The sequence below is a fragment of the Hemicordylus capensis genome, chromosome 1 (assembly GCF_027244095.1).
Source record: "Hemicordylus capensis ecotype Gifberg chromosome 1, rHemCap1.1.pri, whole genome shotgun sequence".
In the NCBI taxonomy this organism is placed as follows: Eukaryota; Metazoa; Chordata; class Lepidosauria; order Squamata; family Cordylidae; genus Hemicordylus; species Hemicordylus capensis.
This window is the reverse complement of record NC_069657.1, coordinates 81,811,868-81,838,021: the sequence shown is the minus strand read 5'-3', so window position 1 is coordinate 81,838,021 and position 26,154 is coordinate 81,811,868. Positions and strand designations below refer to the sequence as shown.

General features: G+C 44.9%; 1 long non-coding RNA gene across 1 annotated transcript; it reads right to left on the bottom strand.

Annotated features, from left to right (window-relative positions):
- Positions 1–1,789: 1,789 nt before the first annotated feature.
- Positions 1,790–25,546, bottom strand: LOC128326034 (uncharacterized). Its single transcript, XR_008307814.1, has 3 exons — positions 25,472–25,546; positions 2,798–2,893; positions 1,790–1,984 (listed from the first exon to the last, which is right to left on the bottom strand). It is a non-coding gene; the product is annotated as an uncharacterized LOC128326034 (long non-coding RNA).
- Positions 25,547–26,154: the final 608 nt, after the last annotated feature.

The following is a 26,154-nucleotide window of genomic DNA, read 5'->3' as shown; positions in this document are numbered from 1 at the left end:
AAGGAAGGAAGTCCCTGAGAGTAGCAATCTACATGTCAAAGGGATAGTGTCAGAGCAGTAGAGAAGGGATGACGAATGTCTTGACCCCTCTAACCCTCAGACTCACTAATCTGTCCCCCTCTGTTACTGAGGCATGAGACAGCACAGAGCCCTTCACTTCCAACACAAATGACCACTTCATATTATTTGTATTTTAAAATGCAATTTCATTGTATCGTGCAAACATGCAAGCTGTGGGGTAAAAACCTTTTTAAAAGAAACCTGTCCAAAGCATACTCAACTATATTAGTATCAAGCATTAATAGAAAGAGAAAGATGGTGGGGGGAAAAGCAGCACTGTACAATTGGGTGCACACCCATAGTACAAGTTTTAGTTGTTTTATTCTAGAGCCTCTGAAACTGGATTAATTTCAACATCCTGGCTAGCAGGTGAAGGCACACCACCAGCAGCATCAGACTTAGTTGGTGGCAACAGCAGCACCCTGCAGTGCTTTCAAGTAACGTGAAATTAGGGAGTGGTTTAATTTCCAGCAGGTGCCAGGCAAGATCCAAGTATGAACAGAAGTAGCTGCCTTGTACTGGGTCAGACCACTGGTCCACACTGAGTCAGACCATTGGGCTGCACAACCCCCAGCTGTTTTTGGACTACACAGCTGCCATAATCCCCAGCCACAGTGGCCAATGATCAGGAATAATGGGAACTGTAGTCCAACATCAGCCAAGGTTGTGAGCAGCCCTGGTCTACATTGATTGGCAGCAGCACTCCAAGTTTTCAGGTGGGAGCCTTTCCCAGCCCTACCTGGAGATGCCAGGGATTGAATCTGGGACCTTCTCCATGCAAGGATGCAGGTGCTCTTACACCAAGCTATGAGCCCCATTCCCTAAGGAGAAGAGCTCATTTGTAGAAATGGGAGGCTCATTTGTCTCCCATTCAAATGCAAGCCCAGGTAGAACATACTTAGCAAAGAGACATTTCACCCTCACTTCCAAAAGATCAGCCCTCCTCCTAAGAGGTCACTCAGTCCGAGTCCACCCCACCCAACTCATTATTTATATACCACCCCATCCCAACGGGTATTATGACATGTGTAGCACAATTTTGATGTTGTAAACCCTTGGCTTATCCAATGTGTAGTCCATGCATATGGTTTGTGACTGAATGTACATGCAAGCCCTGTTCAGGCATGATGATGTGAATGACTGTGTATGTGTTTATTTCAAAAGTGAACTTAGATACAGGCCCCCTTCAGAGGCATTCTTACCCCTGGACCTTGGGGCCCCAGTTCATGGCCTCCAAAGACTAGGGGGGGCCTCCAAAGACTAGGGGGGGCCTCCAAAGACTAGGGGGGCTCCTGCTACCACCCCGCACCCGCTCTGCTGCTGCGCCAAATCATGGCTTTTCTGTAATCTTAGCCACTATGTGCAGGGGTGTGGGGTGACCCAAGCAGGCCTCCACCCTGTGGCAGTGGCCGGCAGAGCCGGCCGCTGGCCCTGTCCATCCAGCCCAGAAGCCTTCGAAAACTGTGAGGCACACCTGCGCAGTTCTAATAGATCGTCACAAGCCCGTGATGTCACAAGCCCTCCTTCAAATATTATATGAGCATACATGGCACCATTGTGATTTAACATGATCAAGCTTTTTAAAAAATCAAGATAGGTGAATCTCTACGTGCTTAAACAATGTGCTTTCATTTTAATGTGTGTTTTATTTTTATCAGACATAACCTCATCCAGCTAGGATGATGTGTGTGTGAAAGCTGGATTCCACACGCATATACAGTACCTTACTAGATTAGGAACTGCACACAGAAATGAGTGTCATCTGTTCAATCTTTGGACACATCCAGTTTCTAGCCCTGCACATGTGGTTCCTTTGAAACAGGAGTGCAGATTTTACCAAGAAGGTGTTGGTACTGTCCACTTCAGTAATGCTGATCAGTTGTTTGTGGGTGGAAGAGAATAAACTCATCCTCATCATCCTCTCCTGTAAATAAAGATGATAGCACTGACCTTCTGGATTGGCAGGATGATGCTTGCAGCAATGAAATGTGCAGCTTCCAATATGCATAGACAGATTGGGGCAGCAATGTATTACCATTCTCTTCACTCTACAGTTTCAGAAGCTCTACTTCAGACATGGAATATCATTTTTAAAAACATTCAACTCTCTTGTCTGTAGACACTGACAAGTGGGATCAGTGTGGTTCTCAACACACTCAGCATAGCAGCCATACAGTCATGTTTCCACAAGGCATTTCATGACCTTGTAAAGTCTGATTTATCTTGCAGCTTGATGCCTATAATTAAAGGCTAGAGTCTTCCTAAATGCCAGTGTCCTCCAGCATTTGCCATCAGTGGGAGTTAACTTGGAAAGCAGTAACTGACATGAGATCTTCCAATGAAATGGATGGATGATGCTTATGCTGGGAACCACAGTTGTCAAAACTCCTTTAGCAGAGGCGGCCAAATTTCCTTTTAAATTATGTTCCATGGGCTTTAACACAATTCTAGGCTATGTACTGTTGTTGCTTCCTGTGGATGTATCCACATAATCTACGTTAACTTTATTGGAAATTCCAGTTTGTGATTTTGTTTAAATTCCTTGTTATTAAATTTAGAATTGCTCAGGATAAGCATGCTTAAGCACTAGACAGGTTTGAAGGCCAGTGCTTTTAATTTGGAAGCCTTCCTGGTACTTCAGAGGTGCCCCTGATTTGATTCAATGGTTTGGGGGGCAGCCCAATCCATTTTGGCCTGCCTCCCTTGTCACTCCCCCTGACCCCCGTTTAGTACTTACCAGATAGGAGGCTTATTTTCATTCCCAGCAATGAAGAAGCAGTGACTGCTGGGGCATGGCTTCAGTGGCTTTTCTTTTTCTTTCTCCTCTGCAGTCCTGAAAAAGAAACAGGGTATTTGGAAACTATGGGTGGGTTTTTTTTTTCCTCCCAGAGACTGCTGCCAAAGCTTCAAAGCTAGTTCAATTCAGGTCAAATTGGGCCAATTCAGTTCATTCCCTATTTGTCCATCCAACTTCACAGACCCCTGTTAATCACCTCTGTTTCTGTCCATTTTCTGTCACAATCCTCTTTCTTCCCCATGTTTTTCTGATTAGTGTAACTTCCTGTCCCCCCTCATAATTTTGGGCTTCCCACTCCATTTTAAGGCTGTACTTTTACTCCTCGCCACTCCATTTTGGTATGATTTTATACAACAGCCATTTTTTTGCCTACTTTCCTTAAGGAATTATGAGATCACCCAGCTGTGTGTGTCGATGTCCCTGTGTGTGCATCCCTACCAACTTTGCAGTGGCTGGACTGATTTGGACCAATTTGGTACAGTTGTAGTGACACATAGGGACACCTCAATGGCATAGTTGCCTTCTCTGTGACTGCCCCAGGGCTCTGGAACACGCTCCCTGCTGAAATAAGAGCATCTCCTTCTCTGTTTGCTTTTAGGAAGAACCTCAAGACATACCTGTTTTCCCAGGCTTTGAACTGAAATTTAAATTTTGATATGTATGTATTGGTTTATTTTGGCCCAAAGCCAGCATAAATTTTGATATGTTTTTACTTGCTGAGACTGTTTTTATCTGTTTTATGAATTTTTAACTGTTTTATATTTTTTATATTTTTTAACTTGTACACCACCTGGAGATTTCTATATCAGGTGGTCTAGAAAATACAATCAATCAATCAATCAATCAATCAATCAATCAATCAATAGTTTGTGATGTCATTCACCCCACTTCAAGATGGCGGCTGCATGAATGTTTGGGGCAGAAGTGGGCTAACTTGTGAACCGTCTCACCAATTTGGAACACATTTGTTACACTTGTAGTAATATATAGGCCGAATTCGGATGTAAAGTGAAACCAGAGTTAAACAGGGCCAAGGTTGGAACTGTGTTACATCTGAATTCATGCAACCATGGTTTCGCGATGAAAGCAACCTGCAGTTTGCCTCACCAAACTCAGTTTGAACCTTCAGTTTACAGTAAGGTTTGCCACCGAGAGCAGAAGTTTGACCACCAAAGCATTATGTCTGAATGCAGATGGCGTCATCACTGTAGTTCCATGAGGTTTTTGAAACCACAAACAAAGAGACGGAGGTGCAGACCTCCCCAAGATCGTGCCCATTCCATGCCTGCAGTGCTTTTTGCTGGCCGCCTCTCCAAGCACCAGCCCCACCCCTCCTGTCTTCGATGCAGAAATGCAGTTGCCTGACAACAGGCATTGTTGCTGGGCAGATCTAATTGCAAGCTTGTCAGCCTGTCAAGTGGCAAATTCACACAGGGGCATTCCCTCTCCTAGCTCTGTCCCTTGCTCCCTAGAAAACAGGAGGGAAAGGGGATGGTTTAACAAGATGGGCCCAAAGTGCTTCACTCCCTAAGAAGAAAGTGACAATTATGTATGTTCACAAGCACAAACACACCAGGTGGCAACATAAGCAAGGCATCTCATAAGCATGGGACAGGAATGCTTGGTGTGGGGGGGGGGGGTTTCCCGGGATGAGGTTTAAAGGGCAGCCCCAGCAAGGGATTCTTGAACAGCCATTTCTCTCTCTCTCTCTCTCTCACACACACACACACACACACACACGTTGGGGGGGGCAGACCCTTCTCCTTGGGAGACCTATGCACTCTCTATGCTTACTCATGAGGCAGCAGGATCAGCATTGCCCCAGTAAAAGGAGTGATTCAATATCTGTGATGACAATAGATGCTGATCCTGAGCAGACCACTCACTCATGAGAGTGTAAGTCCATGAGGACACCCCTTCAAAACTCACGAGAAGAACCATCTGTGGGGTTGTTGGACAGAATCACGAATAATGCATGACAACAAAACAACCTCTTCTCCCACGTGGCCAATCGCAGCTGCTCTGGTGATGTGTTGATGCTTTGCCCTGACTATGGAGCTTGCTGGGATGCAGCCTCAGTGGCCATGAGCAGGAAGGGGCTGCCTTGCGCTGAAACTGGAGGCTTCTGAACCATGATTGGACGAATGTCTGCAATGTGATTCACAGTTTCAAATCGAAAACGCGGGTTCATCAACCTCCAGTTTCACTTCAGTGGCATAATTTGTAATGATGTCATCCACCCCAGTTCAAGATGATGGATGCATGAACATTTGAGGCAGAAGTAGGCTAACTTGCAAATATGGTATATATCAATTAAGATTATAGTGAAAGGAAAGTAGACAGATTAGTTCTTACCAGAACTTCTTGTTCCATTATGAGTTCACTTTTTTTCATCACCCTACAGTGGAGATCCATGTGGAAAACAGTTTTGTGAATACATTCAATGTACATTGAGCTCTCCAACTACAATATTATTTCACAATAATTACAGGAACAAAAACTAGGCTTGCTGTCTATATAGTCTTAGAGCAGCCAAGCATATGCTGAATCCATTCATAAGACCATGTTCCACATGGCTCTCAGCAATGAAGGGGTTGGAAAAGCTACCATGAGTTAAAGGGGTCATGTTAATGTGCTGTCTTAGTTCATGTTAGACATTTTTGATAGTAATAGGAAGGAAGGAAGGAAGGAAGGAAGGAAGGAAGGAAGGAAGGAAGGAAGGAAGGAAGGAAGGCAGGCTTTACTTGTATAAACTGATGTAGACCAATGGATAATATCAGATGTCCTTACTGTGTCATGAGTAAGCTCTAGTATTCATCATTTACAGTTCTAGTGTGCATATGTCAAAACCCATGAGGAAGTTTATTACTTTTACTCAAAGCATTTAGTTTTCAGCACTCTCAGTTCCAGAAATCTAAGTAATATAATTTACCCTTAATCTATGTAATGAGTCCCCCCCACATTTAAGTCACAGCTTAGGTGTGAGCAATTAGAAATATGCATAATGTGCATCTAGATTTTTCTCTGAATGTACCAAAAGTTTATAAGCTATTACGGCCATTGACCAGAACCAACAAGCAGATAGACATCAACAACAAAATTAGCAGCCAAAAGTTTATATTCAGTCATTATTTAGCATGAGATGGGCAGAGGATTTTGAGCTCTTTCTCTTTGCTTGGGCTCTGAATGCAAAATTGCCAAAATCTTGAATATATATGACAGTATCAATTTTCCAAATATTAACAGTTAAAAAAATGAGTTTACCTTCCAGAAATTATACCAACAGGCAGGGAAAATAAGAGTAGGTTGAAGCATTGACTTACCCCTCACGTTTCTCTAATCTCCAAGGAAGGGAAAAAAGGCCTAGAATCAAAGGAGTAGGGAATCGTCCCTTGCCTGCAGGAAAGTTTGGTTGGTTTTTGTTTTAGTTTTCTAGTGTTATTCAGGGAAGTAGTAATTAACTCTGAAACTGCAGTTTCCCAGCTCCTCCCTCAATAAATACCAGATTTGTTTGTTTTAAAAAGCCCTAACCCACATCAAGGCAACAACAAAGGAGTCATGTTGGCTCCTTCCTTCAGCCAGTACTACAAGAAACTCTAGCCTTCCCAGCCTGTTGAGATCCAGCGTGGTGTAGTGGTTAGAGTGCTGGACTAGGACCGGGGAGACCCGAGTTCAAATCCCCATTCATCCATAAAACTAGCTGGGTGACTCTGGGCCAATCACTTCTCTCTCAGCCTAACCTACTTCACAGAGTTGTTGTGAAAGAGAAACTCAAGTATGTAGTACACCGCTCTGGGCTCCTTCGAGGAAGAGCGGGATATAAATGTAATAATAATCATCATCATCATCATCATCATCATTGTGGGAGGAAGATATTTGGGATTCTAAACAGTCAGTTTTTCATGTGAGCAGCTGTAATTTGTAGCCAGGTTTTGAGTGGCAAATAGGGAGTCTAAGGCTTAGTTCACATATTTTCCAGGCCAACAGTCCCATTCATGTAGTGGAGTAATTGAGCTACAAAGTGAACATATTTATTGCTTACACCTTTCCTTGGTTGCATTGGGCAGGGGTTTTAAATATGGTTTCTGAACCAGGCTCTTTAGGGATGGAGGCTAAAGAGCTGAGTCAGATAGAAGTGACAAGAGATGATGTTTTAAACTGTCTGGAAAAACTGAAAGCTAACAAATCACCAGGGCCGGATGGCATCCATCCAAGAGTCCTCAAAGAACTCAAATGTGAAATTGCCAACCTCCTTGCTAAAATATTTAACTTATCCCTGAAATCGGGCTCTGTACCAGAGGACTGGAAAGTAACAAATGTAACACCGATTTTCAAAAAGGGGACCAGGGGGGATCTGGGAAATTACAGGCCGGTTAGCCTAACGTCCGTTCCAGGCAAGTTGATGGAAAGCATCCTCAAGGATAAAATTGTAAAGCACCTAGAAGAACAGGCCCTGCTGGGAGTGAGCCAGCATGGCTTCCGCAAAGGTAAATCTTGCCTCACCAACCTTTTGGAGTTCTTTGAGAGTGTCAACAAGTGTGTGGATCAAGGTGATCCAGTTGACATAGTCTACCTGGACTTCCAAAAAGCTTTTGACAAAGTTCCTCATCAAAGACTTCTGAGGAAACTTAGCGGTCTTGGGATAAGGAGACAAGTACATGTGTGGACTGCTAACTGGTTGAAAGACAGGAAACAGAGGGTAGGTATAAATTGAGAGTTTTTGCAATGGAGGGAAGTAAGAAGTGGGGTCCCCCAGGGATCATTCTGTACTGGGACCGGTGCTTTTTAGTTTATTCATAAATGATCTAGAAGCAGGGGTAAGCAGCGAGGTGGCCAAATTTGCAGATGACACCAAACTCTTTCGGGTAGTGAAGGCTGGAAGATTGTGAGGAGCTCCAAAAAGGATCTCTCCAGACTGGGGAAGTGGGCGACAAAATGGTAAATGCGGTTCCGTGTTAGCAAGTGTAAGGTGATGCACATTGGGACAAAAAAACCCAACTTCAAGTATACATTGATGGGATGTGAGCTGTCGGTGACTGACCAGGAGAGGGATCTTGGGGTCATGGTGGACAGTTCGTTGAAAGTGTCGACTCAATGTGCGGCAGCTGTGAAAAAGACCAATTCCATGCTAGGGATCATGAGGAAGGGGATTGAAAATAAAACTGCTAATATTATAATGCCCTTATACAAAACTATGGTGCAATCCATAGAGTACTGTGTACAATTCTGGTTACCACATCTTAAAAAGGACATTGTAGAACTGGAAAAGGTGCAGAAGAGGGCAACTAAGATGATCAGGGGCCGAGAGCACCTTTCTTATGAGGCAAGACTACAACACCTGGGGCTTTTTAGTTTAGAAAAAAAGACGACTGCGGGGAGACATGATAAAGGTCTAAAAAATCATGCATGGTGTGGAGAAAGTGGAGAGAGAGAAATTATTGATTGCCAGGAGGTCTAGGACCAACAAACGGAAGTATTGTTTCACAAAATGCATGATCCACTTGTGGAATTCTCTGCCACAGGATGTGGTGACAGCAAACAACCTGGATGGCTTTAAGAGGGGTTTGGATAACTTCATGGAAGAGAGGTCTATCAATGGCTACTAGTCGGAGGGCTACAGGCTACCTCCAGCCTCAAAGGCAGGATGCCTCTGAGTACCAGTTGCAGGGGAGTAATAGCATGAGAGAGGGCACACCCTCAACTCCTGCCTGTGGCTTCCAGCAGCATCTGGTGGGCCACTGTGCAAAACAGGATGCTGGACTAGATGGGCCTTGGGCCTGATCCAGCAGGGCTGTTCTTATGGTCACCTTCCACTGGAATAAAAATAATTTTTGCTTTGGCATTGATGGTTATTTCCTTTAACCTGGCATCATTGCCAGTTTCCAATGTCCAGTTGGGTACTTGCTTACACTTAGTTACAAATGAAAGCTGAACTGGAGCACAAGGGTGAAAACAGACCCCAGCAACCTTCTACCATGCAACCTGTAAATAAACAAAAAGATTTCAGAAAGCTCTTCCATTCCTTGACTTTTTCTGACATATACACATTAGCTACTAATCCCTAGCAAACAAAAGTGATGAGTAACAATAATTCCATTTAGTGTTAACAGGCACTCAGGAATAGTTATGCATGTGGCAGAAGCATTTCCAGTTACTATGCACTTGGCTGGAAGCCTGATTATATCTCTTGTGTTAATGCTGCAATATGTGAGCAGTTTAGTGTTTTTTATTTCTGTGTGCCATTTATATATTATTTCTTGGTCTAAGGAAAGTCTACCGCATTGTATTGGGCTGTTATCCAAGAAGGATAACCTGAAGAAATAATAGCACACATTTGGAGTTAAAAGTGTCCCCAATACAGCACTGCCTAGTTATTGTAGGAAAAATGTTCTGATCTGAAGAGTTTTTCTATTGCTGAATATACTAAAGATGATGAAATGGTTCTGCACGGAGAATGCAGACAGAGTTTTTCTTAGCACAGAATCTGGGTTAGCTATAGTATGAGGATAATTGTTTGGTGGCTTCAGACTGTGTTACAACTGAATGCAGTGTTTGGATGAGGGAGCTCCAGGGTCCTTGCTCAGCCATGACGCTCACTGAATGCCCTACAGTCTGCTACTGTTTCTTAGATTATATCTTCTCATCAGGTTGCTAAAAGCAACACTTTGATATGGACATTAAAGCACTATTATCATTCTGCTAATCATCACGATTTCTGCCACACAGTATTCAAAGCATAAGCACATGCTATGACACACCTCAATTTGACTACCTTTTCAGTAAGCACCATAAGTAACTCCAAATTGAGTTTGTGCTGTTTATAAACCTGGTGCAGATGTGTAATAGACCTTACAAATATATATAGAAGTCCATATGACATACTGAGTCAGACCAGTACAGGGGTCTTTGCAAGCCTTACTTGGAGATTTAACCTAGGACATTCTAGGCTTGTTCCTAGTTGGGAGCTGTGCACACTCCCATTTTGTGATCATGTGCAAAAGAAATGGAAGGGTTGGATGGGGAGAAAGTGATTGTCTGGAAGAGAGGAACTGGGTCCGATGGCGAGTCCTTCTGCCTTGGTAAAGTGCTGGATACAAGAGCTCAGTAGGACAGTGCCATCCAAGCTAGCTCCTCACTTCCAGACGATCACTTCTTTCCCATCTGATCTTGCCGTTTCCCTCGCATGCACACAATCACAAAATGGGAGTGTGCACAGCTCCTGAACTAAGATAGGATATTTGCCCTACCTTAATTATAATGGTGTGAATGAGCCTTCAGTATATGAGCATGAGTTCTACTTCTGAGCTAGCGGCTTCCCCTTGGATCTTGCTGCCCATGTTTCTGGAGCACCTGTCTATGGCCCACCAAGATCTGTTCCTGCTCCTATTCAATAAGAAACAAATACACAATTTTTGAATTGTGTATGTAACAGACTAGGTCTTGGTTCAGACATTCATTCTTCCATGTGGTTCAGAAAAATCCCATGTGCTTGGAATTTTGAGGGCCTTATTTACCAGTATTCTATACAGTTTGCAAGGAAGAAGACTTGCCTATGTGTTCACATTTGTGGGAATGGATTTCAGAACCACGCCCCAGCTAATGCTGATGACTGAAAGCATAATGAAAATTCTGGAATCTTCCAGGGTACAGGGAGAATCAAACTCTTGCAATTTCCCCCATAATAAAGCATCCTGAGGAGAGCTTATTGAGCTTCACAGACCCTGGTGCTGAGATAATGTAATAGGGACCTGAGATGCGGAGAATCAGAACAGGCAAGAGGATCCCTTTTCAGCTTCTGCCTGAAACGGTATACTAATATTATGTAATTAAAAGAGACATTATACCATCTACAGCATAATGCCTTCTCCTCAGCAATTATAAACTGATGCAGATTTATTTTCTTAAGTACAACTATGTAGGTGCACACCAGTCTGATCCTCAGTTCATATGGAAACTTCAAGACCTAAATGGCTGACATTCTCCACAACTCTCCAGTGACGGAAGGAGGGCTGCAGGCTTGCAATTGGCCTTCAGCATTCCTGTGCTAAAGGCTTCTTTGTTCAGTGGGCCAGGTATGGCAGAGGAGGAGAAAGGGCTGTCCTTAGAACATGGCAAGCAGGGCGACTGCCCTGGGCCCTGCTCTTTTAACCCCCATTAGAATTAACTGGAAGGGGGCATCTGTACCCCACCAGGGCTCTCTAAAGATGGCCCTAGGAGGAGGAAGCAATGTTTACATCTCTCCCCTACCTCCTGTAGTAAAGTATATATAACAGAACTGTAAAGTGTAGAGATCTGCACAAAATGGATCTTGTGTTATGTTGTAAGCATGAAAAGTTTCATTGAAATAGTGGCCAACTCCGGCTGTTTCAATGCAACGAACTTGAAACGTTACAAGTATTTCGGCCATAGGGAACAATGGGAAAACTCAAAACACACACCATTGTTCCCCATGTGTACCTCCTAGGTACATCGAAGTGGGTTGGGTGGTAGGGCATGATGGCTGCTACCTACCACCAAACTCACAAAAGAAATGGGCAAGCAGGCAGTTTAAAACAATTTTTTAACCTTTCCCCAAAATCTTCATAGGATCCTGTGGGGTTTGGGGGGAAAGGTTAAAAATTTGTTTAAAATCACCAACTTGCCCATTTGTCCATGGAGCTTATGGGGATTTGTGAGGGAAGTTTAAAAATTGTTTAAAATCTCCCGCTTGCCCATTTCTTTTTTGGGTTGTGTGATAGGTAGCACCCATCATGCCCTAACTAACACAATGCACTTTGGTGTCCCTAGGAGCAACCCATGGGAAACAATGGGGTGTTTCAAGTTTTCCCATTGTTTTCTATGGCCAGAAAATGCTGTACTCACAGAGTGCATGTAGACAAGTTTTGCATTGCAATTTGCAATGCATTTTGCAACCCTGCCTTGAAAAACACTGCAGAAGCACTCAGTAAAAAGGAACCTGTCTCTCAACACAGAAAAACAGGCACAGTCCAAAAATAGCCAAAATAGAATCACTGACCCAGAATCCACTGCCAACCAGAGTGCTGGTGCCGCAGTAATGTCATTGGCATATGTTTCTTTCTCACACAATTATGACTTCTTACATTACTTCCTATCATTTCAACAGCTGCCACAGCAGCAACCTTACTTAGCAGCAAGCATAGCCAACTAGAGCAACTTCAGCCACATTTTGACTGAGTACACCTTGCAATGTAGTTCTCAGAGCAGACCAGAGCAGTGAGTAAAGCACAAGTTAGTTTCAAGGCCAGACATGGAGCTCATCACAGCAATCACCAAGAAATATTACATACAGAGAGAGAGAGAGAGGGCTGCCACTGGATTTCTCACCACGACACTAACAAAACAAACCACAACTCAAGGAAGGAAGGCACCCAAGTTCTGCCTTGGTCTATCTGAGATCCAACAAAACCAGACAGTTATAGCAGGAATAGCACTGCATATTATACTCAGTGCTGAGAAAATAAAATTACAAATTCAGACCTTCCTTCCTCCTCTCCTAATGTATGCTCTTCTTCAACAACCATGACAACATTTGATTTGTATGATAACAAGCCAATCAAGAAGCAAGGAGAATGCAAGCCAATCTGAGCCAGTGCCAGAAAACCAAACAGCAAGAGGAAAAGAGGCCTCCAAAATGGCACTGAAAATGTTTTGATAGAAATGGGGTGGTTCTGCTCCGAGCTCAAAACAGGTCCTTTCTTTAAACGGTGTTATGTTTTGAGCTTGAAACACTCAAAACAGTGAGGCTATTCTCACAATGACGGAAAAGAAGCCCAGCCTGGTTATCCCCCATTGTGTCATGGCCCAGCCCTCTGAGTCAGAACAGTCAGAGGAGGAGTGGGAAGATTTGGTTGGGAGAGCAGGCTCAGAAGAACAGCAGGAGGATTTGGCTGTGAGAATAGACTCTGAAGCTGAGGTGGAAAGGCAGCAGACAGGGGAATCTGAACAGCTGGCAGAGATGAGGGCTGAGGAGACTGATCAGGAGGAAGCTGGAATTTCACCTGTGTTAAGAAGACATCTCAAGAGAAAAGCTCAATGAGAGACACACGGGCGTAAGATCTTGCGGGAGAGGGAATAGAAATGCTGAGTCAACTTTTTTTGTTTCAGCCTGTCCTTGTTCTGTTCCTTCCTTGTTCCTTTATTTCAGTTATTGCTCAGATATTGTAGAGGGGGGTACCTTGTTTAGTTTCAAGGGGACTTTATTTTGTTTCTACTACTTTATATTTGAGAGTCATCCTTCGCTTTTGTCCATGCAGCTAAGCTGCTACTTTCTTATCTACAGAATTTCTATCTTGACTCACAGAAGTGGAACTGGAGGAGCCATAAATCCTGCCGGGTCAGCCGTGCCAACATATTTACAACACATTGTGAAAACCAGCAGGCTCGCGGGCGAGCCCAGTGGTTCTCTGGTGGCTGGCCTGCCAAAGTAGCCCTTTTCTTAGTCCAGGTTAGCAGAGTGAGCGCTCCGCTAACCCGGGTTTTCTGTTTGTGTGCCGCCACTGCATAGCTCCATGCCATGGCAGCACATGAGGAGACCCCTACTTGGAGGGCATCCTGGAACTTCTGGGGGCCGCGTGGCCCCCAATCCCTGCAGCCCCCGCTGGCTCTGTGACAGAGCCGGCAGTCGTGTGGGTGGCCGATCCAGCTGCCCAGGGCTGCCTTTGATCATCTGCAGGGAGAGTGGGCTAAGCCCACTCTCCCTGCAGAATCCCCTCCGGTGCTTCACACCAATCATGTGAAGCGCCTCAGTCTGTTTTGAGTCAAAACGTTTCACAGACAAAACGTTCTGCACATCCTTAGTAAAGTATATATAACAGAACTGTGGGAACTGTAAGATTAATTGTTGTAGGAGGGGCTTCTACCGTGGATCATGTGCCCAGACATTCTGCTGCTGCTTTTGGCAACATGGTGGACAGGACACGTTGTCCCAGCCCCTGGAAATTCCACAATGCGCCATGCAAGTGTGCTGTTCATTGTGGGGTTTCCACGGCAATGGCCAGGAGCCTACTTCTGTGCCAGTACTGGTTGGGAGAGCCAGTGCTCGCACATGAAAAGTTAGCCCAAGGCTAGGGTGCAAGTACACCCTTAACCTTATCTAACTGGTGGGCTTGTTTGGTGGGTTTGCTGTCAAAGCACTCCCAGGACCTGTGTGGATCCTGGTGGTTCTTATGTGCAGCCTAACCTTGGCTGGGCATCTCTAGCCCAGGTTAGGCTCCACGTGAGAACAATCTTTGTGTGTAACCACAAGATGGCCGATGGGTTCTGAAGCTCCTGATGTGTTAAGTATGTAGTTTGCCTTAAAAAAAAATGCACACACTGTTAATCTGTCTCAGAAATAATTTTTTGTTCAACAGACGAACCGAGAGATCACTTACGACACCTCCAATCCTCAGGAACATATTTATACAAGTGGGAAGGACTTCTTCAGGGAAGGAGAGATGCAGAAATCATTTCTCGCTCCCCCTCCATACACAAGGACACTGATCCACTGATCTTGTGGATCTGCAGCCCTCCTTCCATTGCTGGAGGACTGAGGAAAATGACCATTGATGTATATTTTATAGATTGCAAGAAAAGGGATTTACACACATCTATAAAACTATTGTAGTGTTCTTACCCTAAATTCTGGTCGTGGTGTGTGTGTGTGTGTGTGTGTGTTTGTGTTGACCCAGATTTATTTGTTTGATTGAATTTTCTTCAGACCCAAAATGGTTTACAAAAGCTAATAACAATAGCAGCGATAATGCACAGAGCCATTGGGCTCCATGTGGGGCAGCAGCAAAGCTACAAGACAAACTGTGGTGCTTTTAAAACCCAGAGGCTGAAGAAGCAGCATTACCATATTTATCCCCACTTGTGAATGAGGATAAATGCAGTAACACTGCTTCTGCAGCTGCTGGGTTTTAAAGCATCTAGGCTTATCTTGCAGCTTCACTGCAGCCATGTATGGATGGCTTTAAAGGGGGCTTAGACAGATTCATGGTGGACAGGTCTATCAATGGCTACTAGTCTGGTGGCTGTGGGCCATCTCCAACCTCAGAGGCATGTTGCCTCTCAATACTAGTTGCAGGGGAGCAACAGCGGGAGAGATGGCATGTGGGCTTCCCAGAGGCATCTGGTAGGCCACTGTGTGAAACAGGATGCTGGACTAGATGGGCCTTGTGCCTGATCCAGCAGGGCTGTTCTTATGTTCTTATTAGACTGTGCATCATGGCAACCACTATAAGGAAAAGTGCAAGAAAAAATATATACAACAATACATAAAGGATGTTCACATTATCTCTGTGTGTGGGGTGGGGGGTGGGACTGGATCACATTCCCAGACGATCTGCCCTTGCTCTTTGTCCACACCACTTGCAGACCCACATTAGCTGCACTGCAGTGAGTGCTGTGGCCATCTGGAGGCCAGGAAAATGCAACCCAGCATCCAGAAATCCCACAATGCACTAAAGCATGGTGCATTGGGGGATTTTCTGGCTGCCAGGCACTCTAGCTGCCCGGCTCTGTGACTGCTCAGGCTGCAGGAGTTCATACGGCTGGGGACTGGGGGGGGGGTAAAAGGGTGTGCTCACACCCTCCTACCTCAGTATAAGCCTGGGTAAACGTAGTGGATAGCTAGGGTTTAACAGGGCCTGGAAATGAGTCCATCCTTCAGTCACCCTGTAACCAGGGAGAGGTCTACCCTGTGGGTCTGGGGGGAACCTTGTTACAGTAAAAACAAAACAAAACCCGAGCTACCTCAATGAAGAGTGTCAGGATTAGCGGCACACAATCGGCGGCACACGATCACACAAGCAGCCCTACCTGGGCTTCTTTCCATACACAAAGAGGATGCCAGGACTCAAAAGATAACTATAAACATCCTAAAAAGTCTCCACAAGATTAGCTTCTCTGGCAGCTTTGCAAATTGCTCCAGCAGGATCCCACTTTATTAACCCAAATGATCACGCCACCATGTGAGAACTCTAGCATTCTAAGACATAATGGAATTAATAATTGGATATCTGAGGTGGGAAACAGGAGACTGAACATGCCACCATACCCATATGGTTTATAAATGAATTCACCATCCTGTGAAAAGACACAATACTATAAGGTAGGAATAACATCTGCATTAGCTACATGATAGCACTTCTTGACACACATTTCCAGTTGGGTGTTGTAAGAGAACGTGATGTGCAAGAATATAAAGCACAGGGACCTCATGTGGTTTCTTCATTCAGACATTCAGATAAAACCAAGGCAGGCAAGCACCCTGAAACACAAGCCCCCAAGGCAACAAAACCAAAGGCAACTGCACAAAATCAGAATATTCTAATCTTAAGGGCTTCTGCATCCGAGCATTTGCTTTCTTATAGGAAGCAATTCATCCCTTTCCCAGAAGACTGGAGACTTGGGAGGAGGAGGAGGAGGAGGAGGAGGAGGAGGAAGCTGCCTCTCCTCCTGTTTCCCTTCTCTAGCAGGACGAATCCAGAGACAATTCGGTAATTGCTACAGCTGATACAGGAATTTATTTATTTATTTATTTGACATATTTTTATACCACCCAAAACTTACGTCTCTGGGCAGTTTACAACAAAAAATGGCAACAGAAAAGTTAAAATATTAGTTAAAACAAATAAATGACAACAGAGAAAATAAAACATTGGTTAAAATAAATGACAGCAAAAAGTTAAAACATTACAATTTTTAATTTTAAAAGAATATTTTAAAACAAAGTTAAAACTATTAAAACAGTATTTAATTAAAAGTCTGGGTGAACAGATGTGTCTTTAAAGATTTTTTTTAAAATGGTCAGAGATGGGGAGGCTCTTATTACAGCAGGGAACGCATTCCAAAGCCTCGGGCAGCAGCAGAGAAGGCCCATCCCCGAGTAGCCACCAGATGAACCAGTGGCAACTGCCGACAGAACTCTCCTGATTATCTCAATGGATGGTGCAGTTCATGACAAAGAAGACATTCTCTTAAATACCCAGGGCCCAAGCCATGTAGGGCTTTATAGGTTATAACCAGCATCTTGTATTTTGCCTGGAATCGTATTTGCAGCCAGTGTAGATCTTTCAATACAGGAGTAATATGGTCTCTCTGAGATGACCCAGAGATCAACTTGGCTGCCACATTCTGAACCAGCTGTAGTTTCCGGACTACATACAAAGGCAGCCCCACATGGAGCACATTGCAGTAATTCAGTCTGGAGGTTACCAGCATATGTACCACTGTTCTGAGGTCATTTATCACAAGAAATGGATGCAGCTGGTGTATTAGCCAAAAATGATAGAATGCACCTCTTGCCACCACCTCAACTTGGGACACTAGGGAGAGGTTCGGATCCAGAAGCACCTCCAGACTGCATACCTGCTCCTTCTGGGGAAGTGTGACCCCATCCAGAACAGGCAAATCAAACTCATTTCCCAAATTTCGACCCTGCACAATGAGTATCTCCATCTTATCTGGATTCAGCCTCAGTTTGTTATCCCTCATCCAGCCCATCACCGCCTCCAGGCAGGCATTTAGGGAGGTTATGTCTTCTCCAATGATGTTGACATGGAGAAACAGATTTGGGTGTCATCAGCATACTGATAGCACCCTGCACCAAATCTCCTGATGATCTCTCCCAGCAGTTTCATGTTGATGTTAAACATTGGAGACAATATGGAGCCCTAAGGGAAGCCATACATTCAGATTTTGAAGAACAGCAGTCTCCAAGGGGCACCATATGGAACTTGCCTGAAAGGTAGGAGCGTAACCACTGGAAAGCAATGCCCCCCACTCCCAACTCCCTCAGACACTCCAGAAGAAAACTATGGTTGATAGTACTGAAAGTCGCAGAGAGGTCCAAAAGGACCAACAGAGTCACACTTCCTCTGTCCAATTGGAGATAATCCATCAGGCCAACCAAGGCAGTCTCCACCCCATAGCCTACTCAAAAGCCAGTCTGCAATGGGTCTAGGTAATTTGTTTCCTCCAAGACTGTCTGGAGCTGGGAGGCCACCACCCTTTCAATTACCTTGCCTAGCCACAGAAGGTTGGAGACAGGCCTGTAGTGACTCAACTCTGAGGGATCCAAGGCAGGTTTATTCAGAAGTGGTTTAATAATTTTATTTATTTATTTATTATTTATTAGAGACATTTAATATACCGCCCACTCCGAAGACTCTGGGCGGTGTACAACAGGCAAAAAGGCAACATTAAAAATTATATTACATTAATAATTAAAAATTATTAAAGAACTAAACTAACTACCAGAAAACAGAAAAATGAACTACAGGGCAAAGGCCTGGCGAAAAAGAAAATTCTTCAATAGCAATTTGAAGATCAGTAAGGAAGGTGCTAGCCGGACCTGTAGGGGGAGAGAGTTCCAAAGGAGCAGGGCAGCAACCGAAAAGGCCCTTTCATGGGTCCTAGAGCCCCGAACATCTCGGAAATCAGGGACCGACAGAAGGGCTGTCTGAGCTGATCTAACCAGACGGGATGTGACTGGACGGGAGAAGCGGGTCTGTAGATAGACAGGTGCCAAGCCCCGCAAGGCTTTGAAGGTCAGAACCAGGACCTTAAATTGAGCTCGGAAGTGAATAGACAACCAGTGCAATGACTGTCGGAGAGGTGTTACCCTGTCATATTTTCTGGCACCCATGAGTAGGCGAGCAGCTGCATTCTGGACCCACTGCAGCTTCCTGAAAGGTAACCCTAGATAGAGAGCGTTACAATAGTCTAAACGAGAGATAATAAGGGCATGGGTCACTGTCATCAATGCCTGCCGATCAAGGTGAGGGTGTAATTGGCGAACCAGATGAAGCTGGGCAAAAGCACTTCTGGCCGCAGCCTCCACCTGCTGCTCAAGCAGGAGGCGCGAGTCCAAAAGGGCCCCCAAATCACAAAAAAGCTCTTTTGAGGGCAGCGCTACCCCATCTAAAACAAAGTTCACATCCAGCTGTTGGCTGTTACGAGGGCTGAATAAAAGTAATTCAGTCTTAGTGGGATTCAGTCTGAGCTTGTTTTGATTCATCCAGACCTTAATAGCTTCCAGGCAGCAAGTAAGCACAGAAACAGCATCCCCAGAATGGTCTGGGATGGCAATATATAGCTGAGTATCATCAGCGTATTGATGAAATCTCACCCCAAACTAGGAAATGACCTGACCCAGCGGCTTCATATAGATGTTAAAAAGGACAGGGACAAGAATTGAACCCTGGGGAACTCCATAAAGGAGTGGCCATGGGTCTGAGCATCTGTCCTCAATGCATACCAACTGGACACGACCACTAAGGTAAGAACGGAACCACTGTAAAACAGTGCCCCCGATACCTAACCCACGCAGGCGGCCGAGAAGGATAGCATGATCGAGAGTGTCAAAAGTAATTGCCTCCTTAAGACAGGTAGGTATCCTGCCCTCTTTCAGAGAAACATTTATGATCTCTACCAGGCCTTCTACAAAACACCCCCTGCCACGTCGGGCATTAGCCACGTCGGGCAAGGGTCAAGAAAACAAGTGGCAGGCCACAACGCTCCAAGCAGCTCATCCACATCCTCACAAGTCACAAACTGAAACTGATCCAACCTAACCACACAAGAGGATTCGCTGGATACCTCCACATCAGACACTGAAGAAATTGTGGCGACTGAATCTAAGTTGGCCTGAATACGAGAGATTTCCCCCACAAAGAATTCATTAAACACATCAGAGGGGGTAATCGATTGTTCCAGATTCTGATTCAAAAGAGGAGGGGCACATACTAGCCCTCTCACAACCCTGAACAACTCCGCCGGTGTTGTGAACTACACCTGGTTTCGCACTCTGTATATGCTCAGAGGGAAAGTCACATCATACATAAACGGAATTGGTTCTTGGAGATGGTGACCATGTAGGATCTGGGCGCTCAAACAGAGATAGAGGGAGACACACTCAGAAAGTTCTATGGGCTTTATTATAGAAAGTTGCTCATCAGGATAAAATTCAAACAGGTAATCCAAATTAAAAACACGTTTCCGATTCAAGGTGTAGTGCAATATGCCTAGCTAACATATGTTAGCTAACCAATCTAACAAATCCTAATAAAACATTTAGAAAGGAGCAGCGAAAGAAGAAAGAAGGGAGGGCTTAGGAGAGGGATGGCAGTGATTAGTCGGGAGGAGGGAAGGGAGCAGCCTGTGCTGTGCATTGAATAGGCATCTCACCAGGTTCACAAAGAAGGACTTGTTCATTTCTGGAGCTTGGAAATGATGCAGGCTTCCAATGGAGGAGAAATGTGGGTGCTGGAGAACAGGAGCCTGAAGTGCAAGCTTCAAGCATTCAAGCAGGCTGGGGACAGCTGCTCAGAGTGAAGTGGAGAGAGAGAGAGCACCATGGCTGGGTACTCTGGACTTCTCACTTGTTGTGGAGGTCATCTATGGTTCCTGTCCATGGAAAGAGTTCCTGCTTTTAGTCCCATGGCTTTAGCAGCAAACTCTGGGATGGCTCTTGAGCACAGATCTGCTGGTTTGGCAAAGCTTGCTTGTTCCGTGAGCATCATTCTTTATAGTTGTTTCTTCCTTTGATCTCCATAGAGTCTATTCAAAATATCCTCATCCTTCCTGGATCCCCAAAAGGTGACAATTTTCTGTTACTCTCTAGATATTGTCTTTTAATCATTGATATTAGTTCAGGATATTAGCTCAGTCCAGGAAGATCTGAATCCCATCTTCTGTTAGCTGCTATTTTGGGGAGGAGATTGTTCTATTGAGATTTGCACAAAGCAAATCTGCAGCTCTGAGCTTGCAAATGGGCATCATCTCTTGTCCCCAGATTCCTGGTGTCTAGTCCCAGAAGGTGTTAAAAGGTGTTATCAAAGAAGAATCGAAGCGATAAGTGTAAGACAATGATTAAATCATATCTAAAGACAGCAATCTGGTGTAACAATACTACTACATAGTAGTATCTCTCTCAAGGAGATACTTTGTCTTTCTACATAGTGGATCTCTCTCAAAGAAAGAGACAGGATTATCCCCTTTGGGCAGAGCAGAGCAATCATTAACAAAGATTAACATAGACTTTTTTGCAGGAGGAAATGCCAACTCAGCTTCTAGCTTGTTCCAGAGACATTATATGATGGTAAGTTAAATTTTAGCATTTGGATAGACCAAGCTTGACCATTGTATTTCTTTTGAGTACCCATTTCACAAATATTGAGAATACAATGCTGGATTGCCTCTTCCTTCACAGAGCAGTTAGCAGAGGCAATCATGAGACCTGGGTGTCATGCCCTGGTCAGTGCATCTGAATTCAGGCATTAATTTATTCCTTAATTAACCTCTTAATTAATCTCTGTCGAATTCGAGTTGAGTCTTTCTCCACTTGCGCTCCAGTCATCTACCTTGCCGCTTCAGCCCCCATAGACCTAGGGGCCAATTTTGCAGTGTGTCAGAGAGGACACTTAGGAGCAATAATGTCTACTGCCCCAGTCAGTTTGCTGTTCCAGCTCCCACCAGAGCATCAACAGGATCGGTGGCAGAGCCAACCCTAAATCCCTCCAAGGCTTCTTGGAATCCTATTGGATCCAATAACCTTCTCGGGTGAACCATCCTAATAGGCCCTTCAGCCCTGCGAAGGTGGGAAGTGATTCCAACCTTAACCAGATTGTGGTCCATCCATGACAATGGGGAAATCTCAGGAGTCCCCACCCATGGAACACCACCCTGATCAGAGTGAAAGACCAAATCAAGTGTGTGATCAGCAATGTGCGTCGGTCCTGAGACCACTTGGGATAGGCCCATTGTTGTCATGGCCGCTATGAACTCCTGAACCGCCTTGGACAAATGGGTCCTGAAATGAACATTGAAGTCCCCCAGCACTACAGGCCTGGGGGACTCCAACATCAAGACCAAGACCAAGTCCATGAGCTCAGTTAGGAACTCTGTTGTGCAGTGGGGCGATTGATACACCAACAGAAGTCCCAATCTACCCCTGGTCCACAAACTTAGATATACACATTAAATATGATCCAACACCTCAACAGGGATTCCTGTATAGACCACAGCCATTCCACATCCCCTCCCCTCCCTCAAAAGAGTACCCTGGAGGGAGATGCTGGGACCAAACCGGGCCACCAGCTTCCCCCAACCACATCTCCATAATACAAACCAGATCGGCACCTTTATAAACTCTGAAAGTTGGATGGAGGGCAGTTGGACCCCATATAACAATCTGGTGTCTGCCTTTTGGGACCAATTGTAGTTTCTGAGCTGTTTTTAAAGGCAACCCTTTTAAAGGCAGCCTGGAGGTAAGCAGGTCATGAATGACTCATAATAGATCTATCTTCTGTAGGAATGGGCTCAGCTGGCCGACCAGCCAAAGCTGCTGGAAAGCACCAACTTAGTGTGTTGAATTTTTAAAAAGGATATGTAAATGTCTCTCACGTATATGTACATACACATGCATCATAGAAGAGATTCTCCACAGGTGGGTCTCTTATCCCCCATGAAAGTTTCTACTTCCTACTAACTAAATTTATTTTGTGAAACTAGCAAGAATTATCTGCACAGCAGACACTAAGCGGGATCCAAATGAGCGACAGGGTGAACGTACCAGATTACATGCAACAAATATAGTCCGTGGCAATGAATTATATTGAAGTTACCCAGTGATATATTCAATTACCAGGAAAAGAACTTCATGCAAAGCAAATAGTGCACCAAGTAATTAACTGGAGTGCAGAGACTTTAAACCCTGAGAGCAATGTTACACCCTGTCTGTCACCATTTGTTCTATTGAACATAGAGGTCTTGCTACTGCTGTTGAATGCTGTGTATCTTTTATTTTCTCCCACTGAAACAGAACCAGAATGATGTAGTTGAAATGACATGATTGAATCAGTTCCTACAAGGCTTTTAGTTTAATGTAAATGTGATTTTAGGATCATCAGGAATGGTGGAAGTGGTATATAAATATTTGTTGTATCTGTCGTATATATTAGTGACAGCTCAGAATCATTTATAAAGGTTGCTACAATTCTTATGAACAGATCTATAGCTTGGCAATTAGACAAGAAATGCTATAAACAGTCAAAACTTTTGGTGGTGCAGAAGACTGAAATCTAGCAGTTGTCAGAAGACCAATGCACTTGTCATGATGAAAGAGATAATTTATATGCAAGTTCATTGGGGCAGGGGCCAGTGTGTGTCTGTGTCTGTCTGTGTGTGGAATTTATGCTTCATGGCTGTGTAAAAATAACAAGCTTCATGATTATGTATGAATAATAAAGACCATAGGGAGCTATTTTTCAATTTGAATTGACTTTTTCCATTTACTCGATTTAGAGATAAGTATCTTACCCCTGTCATGTGAGAGATTTAACACTTGCAGTGCTAACTTTTTTGCAGTCTTCAAAAAGTGAGACTTTTGAGTTGATCTCAGATCTGGACATGTGCTGAATCCTTCATAGCACTGCAATAATATAGGCCTATTTAGCTGTCAGGACCCAAGCCTACAGTACACTCAGAACCTGGCCTCTGATGCAGAGGTTCAGCCTGCCTGCCAGATCAAGGTTCTGGCCAAAGAATAAAGCTACAGGAAGAAAGCCACAACAATAGGCTAGCATGGGTCATGTGGCCCCTGCAATAGTTTCCAGGTTGCTCATACAACTGAATAAGAAGAACAAAGGGATTTCACTGCTGTTTTCACTGCCCCCGACTTCTGACTAGCAGTCCAGTAGTGCTAGGAGACAGCCTATTCTCATGATGGGGGAAAACAAGGCTAAGGGAGCCAAGTGTTATAAATCTGTTAGCTCGGCTAACCCAACAGGATTTACAACCCCCTTCAGCACTCCCACTGTGAGATAACAGAAAGCAGCAGCGAAACTGCAAGAAGGAAAAGAAAAGGCTCACAAAGAAAATAGTAAACGAATTAAGTCTCCTGAACTGAACTAGGTACCCCCCTCTAACAATAACTGAGTAATAAGTGAAAAGAAAACACAAAGCAAGGGATGAAATGAGCGAAAGACACCAGAACAAGGAATTAATGGAACAAAGCAGGAAAGCATAAACAAGGCAAACTGGAACTTGGAAAAGTCTGGAATTTAAATAGCACACTGTCTGCCACCAGTGAAAGTTGCAAACAGCATCTGAGTAAGTGAGAGACTGCTATATATATATCACTCAAGAGAACCAGCAGCCAATCAGGCTTCCCTGAGTCAGCACTTCAGCTTCCTCTCTTGTGATCTCCTGCACCTGTGTAACTGCCACTGATTTTGCCTCTTGAGACGCCTTGTCAAGACATGTGAAATCCCAGGCTCCTCCCCATCAGAAATCATGTCTGTCAGCTGTTGTGAATCCTCAGCTCCAGAGTCTAGTCTCCCTGCCAAATCCTGTTGCTGTGCCTCTGAGCCCTCACTAGCAGGCAAATCCTTCTGCTCTGACTCTTCTGAGTCAGAAGTCTGAGCCATGACATCCAGCCAGGGTTTTCCCCATCATGAGAACCACTGGGCTCACGAGCGAGCTCAGTGGTTCAACAGCGGCAAGCCTGCCAAAGGAATCCTCCTCTAAAATGAGATAAGCCAAGCGAGCGCTCTGCTAACCCCCCCTTTTTTAAATCATGAGACGCCATGGTGCAGCTCCACACTGCAGTGACTCACAAGTAGACCCCCAACCAGGAGGTTGCAGCAAGCCTCCCGGCATTGGCAGACCCCTCAGAATGTCCTGCACACTCACGTGGGGCATGCTGGGACTGCCAGATGGCCCCCAATCCCTGCTGTCCCTACTGGCTCCGTGACAGAGCCGGTAATCATGTGTGCAGCCAAGCCAGCCACCCAGGGAGGGCTTGATGCTCTTGTGTGGGGAGAGTGGGCTTGATCCGCTCTCCCCGCCAAACCCCATCCAGCTCTCCACACTGCTTGTGTGGAGAACCTCAGTGCCTTCTCCACTCCAAGTTAGGCCTGCAGGGATTTACACAGGAGAACCTGTGTAAATCCCCCTCCTGGGGGACTGTGTGCTCCACAGCACCACGTGCCCACACAGGCAGCAGCATGGCAGAGGACAAAGCTGGGATAGGGAAGAAGTCATCCCACATTCCAGAATGACCCACGCCAGCAACGCAGTGGCTGCTCTCATTAGAGTTGCCATTGCACTAGGTGTAGCCACTCATTCCCCAGTTTGCTGCCCAAGATATCGGAAGGCCGGGAGGAAGCCTTCTACTCGGCAGCAATTGCCCAGACAATTGCCTGCCAAGGTAGAACATACCTACGATTCATTCCACCTCAATAAAAAGCTGAGAAGAAGTATTGGGCTATCCTCAGTTGGAGCAGCCATGAAGAGAGGTCTCCTGGTGCTCCATATGACACAAGCCACCTGGGTTACCCCAGGAGCCTTGTGTCGTGAGAATAGCCCTATTGTCTGTGAGAAACAAAATACCAGGAGAGCAAGCTGTCAAGAAGGGCAGGGGTGCAGCTATAATTGTGCCAAAGGGTTTAGAGAACCCAGGCCCTCAGCTCCTGAGGGCCCCCCAGCTCCACCCCTCCTTATTTTCTTCATTATCTCCCTCACTCTGGGGGGCTGCCAGAGAGAGGGATGAACACGGCCCCCTCTCCCCTCACTATGCCCCTGAGGAAGATAGTCATAATATCTCACCTGCTGCTTTTGGCAAGGATAGTAATACAGGCACTCTTTTCTCCATCCTCCTAGCTGGGCTTCTTTCCCCTCTCCTCTTTGTCTCATACCCCCTGCCTGTGTCTCACATACCTCCAGGGGTACACATCACATGCTGAGGAACTATGATCTGTTGAGTGTGGTTTTACTTAAGAGCAGATGTTCCATTTTAGAAATCATTTTTAGGAACCAAGCAACCCCTTGTGGGGGGAGCTAAAACCCTGCCAATCAGGTGCTTGGTGGAGAGGTGGAAATGAGGGGCTGTATCTTGCCCCCCCTTCTTTTCCAAAACAACTTATAAAAATAATTCCAGCTATTCTTATGGCTATTTGCATGCAGCTCTAGCTGCTTGATAAGGCTCAAGAATCATGTATGGAACATTTATTTCCATACACAGCAAATAGCTGGATCAGAATGGCATGCAAAGGATTAAAAGCTTTCTTCATTTCTATATACGTTCATACATTCATCCCTAAGAAATACGTGGTGCCTTCCAGGATAAGCAAAAAGACAGCTGCCTGACAGCTAGATCAGGCTTCAACTATATTAGATGAAGTTTTGCTTGCTTGGTGCCTCTGTTTAAACTTGCTTTAAGAGAACTAACAGAAGACCAAAGGTGTGTGGGCTAAGTCCTTTCACCCAGTTAGATGGCTGAGTAGAATTCT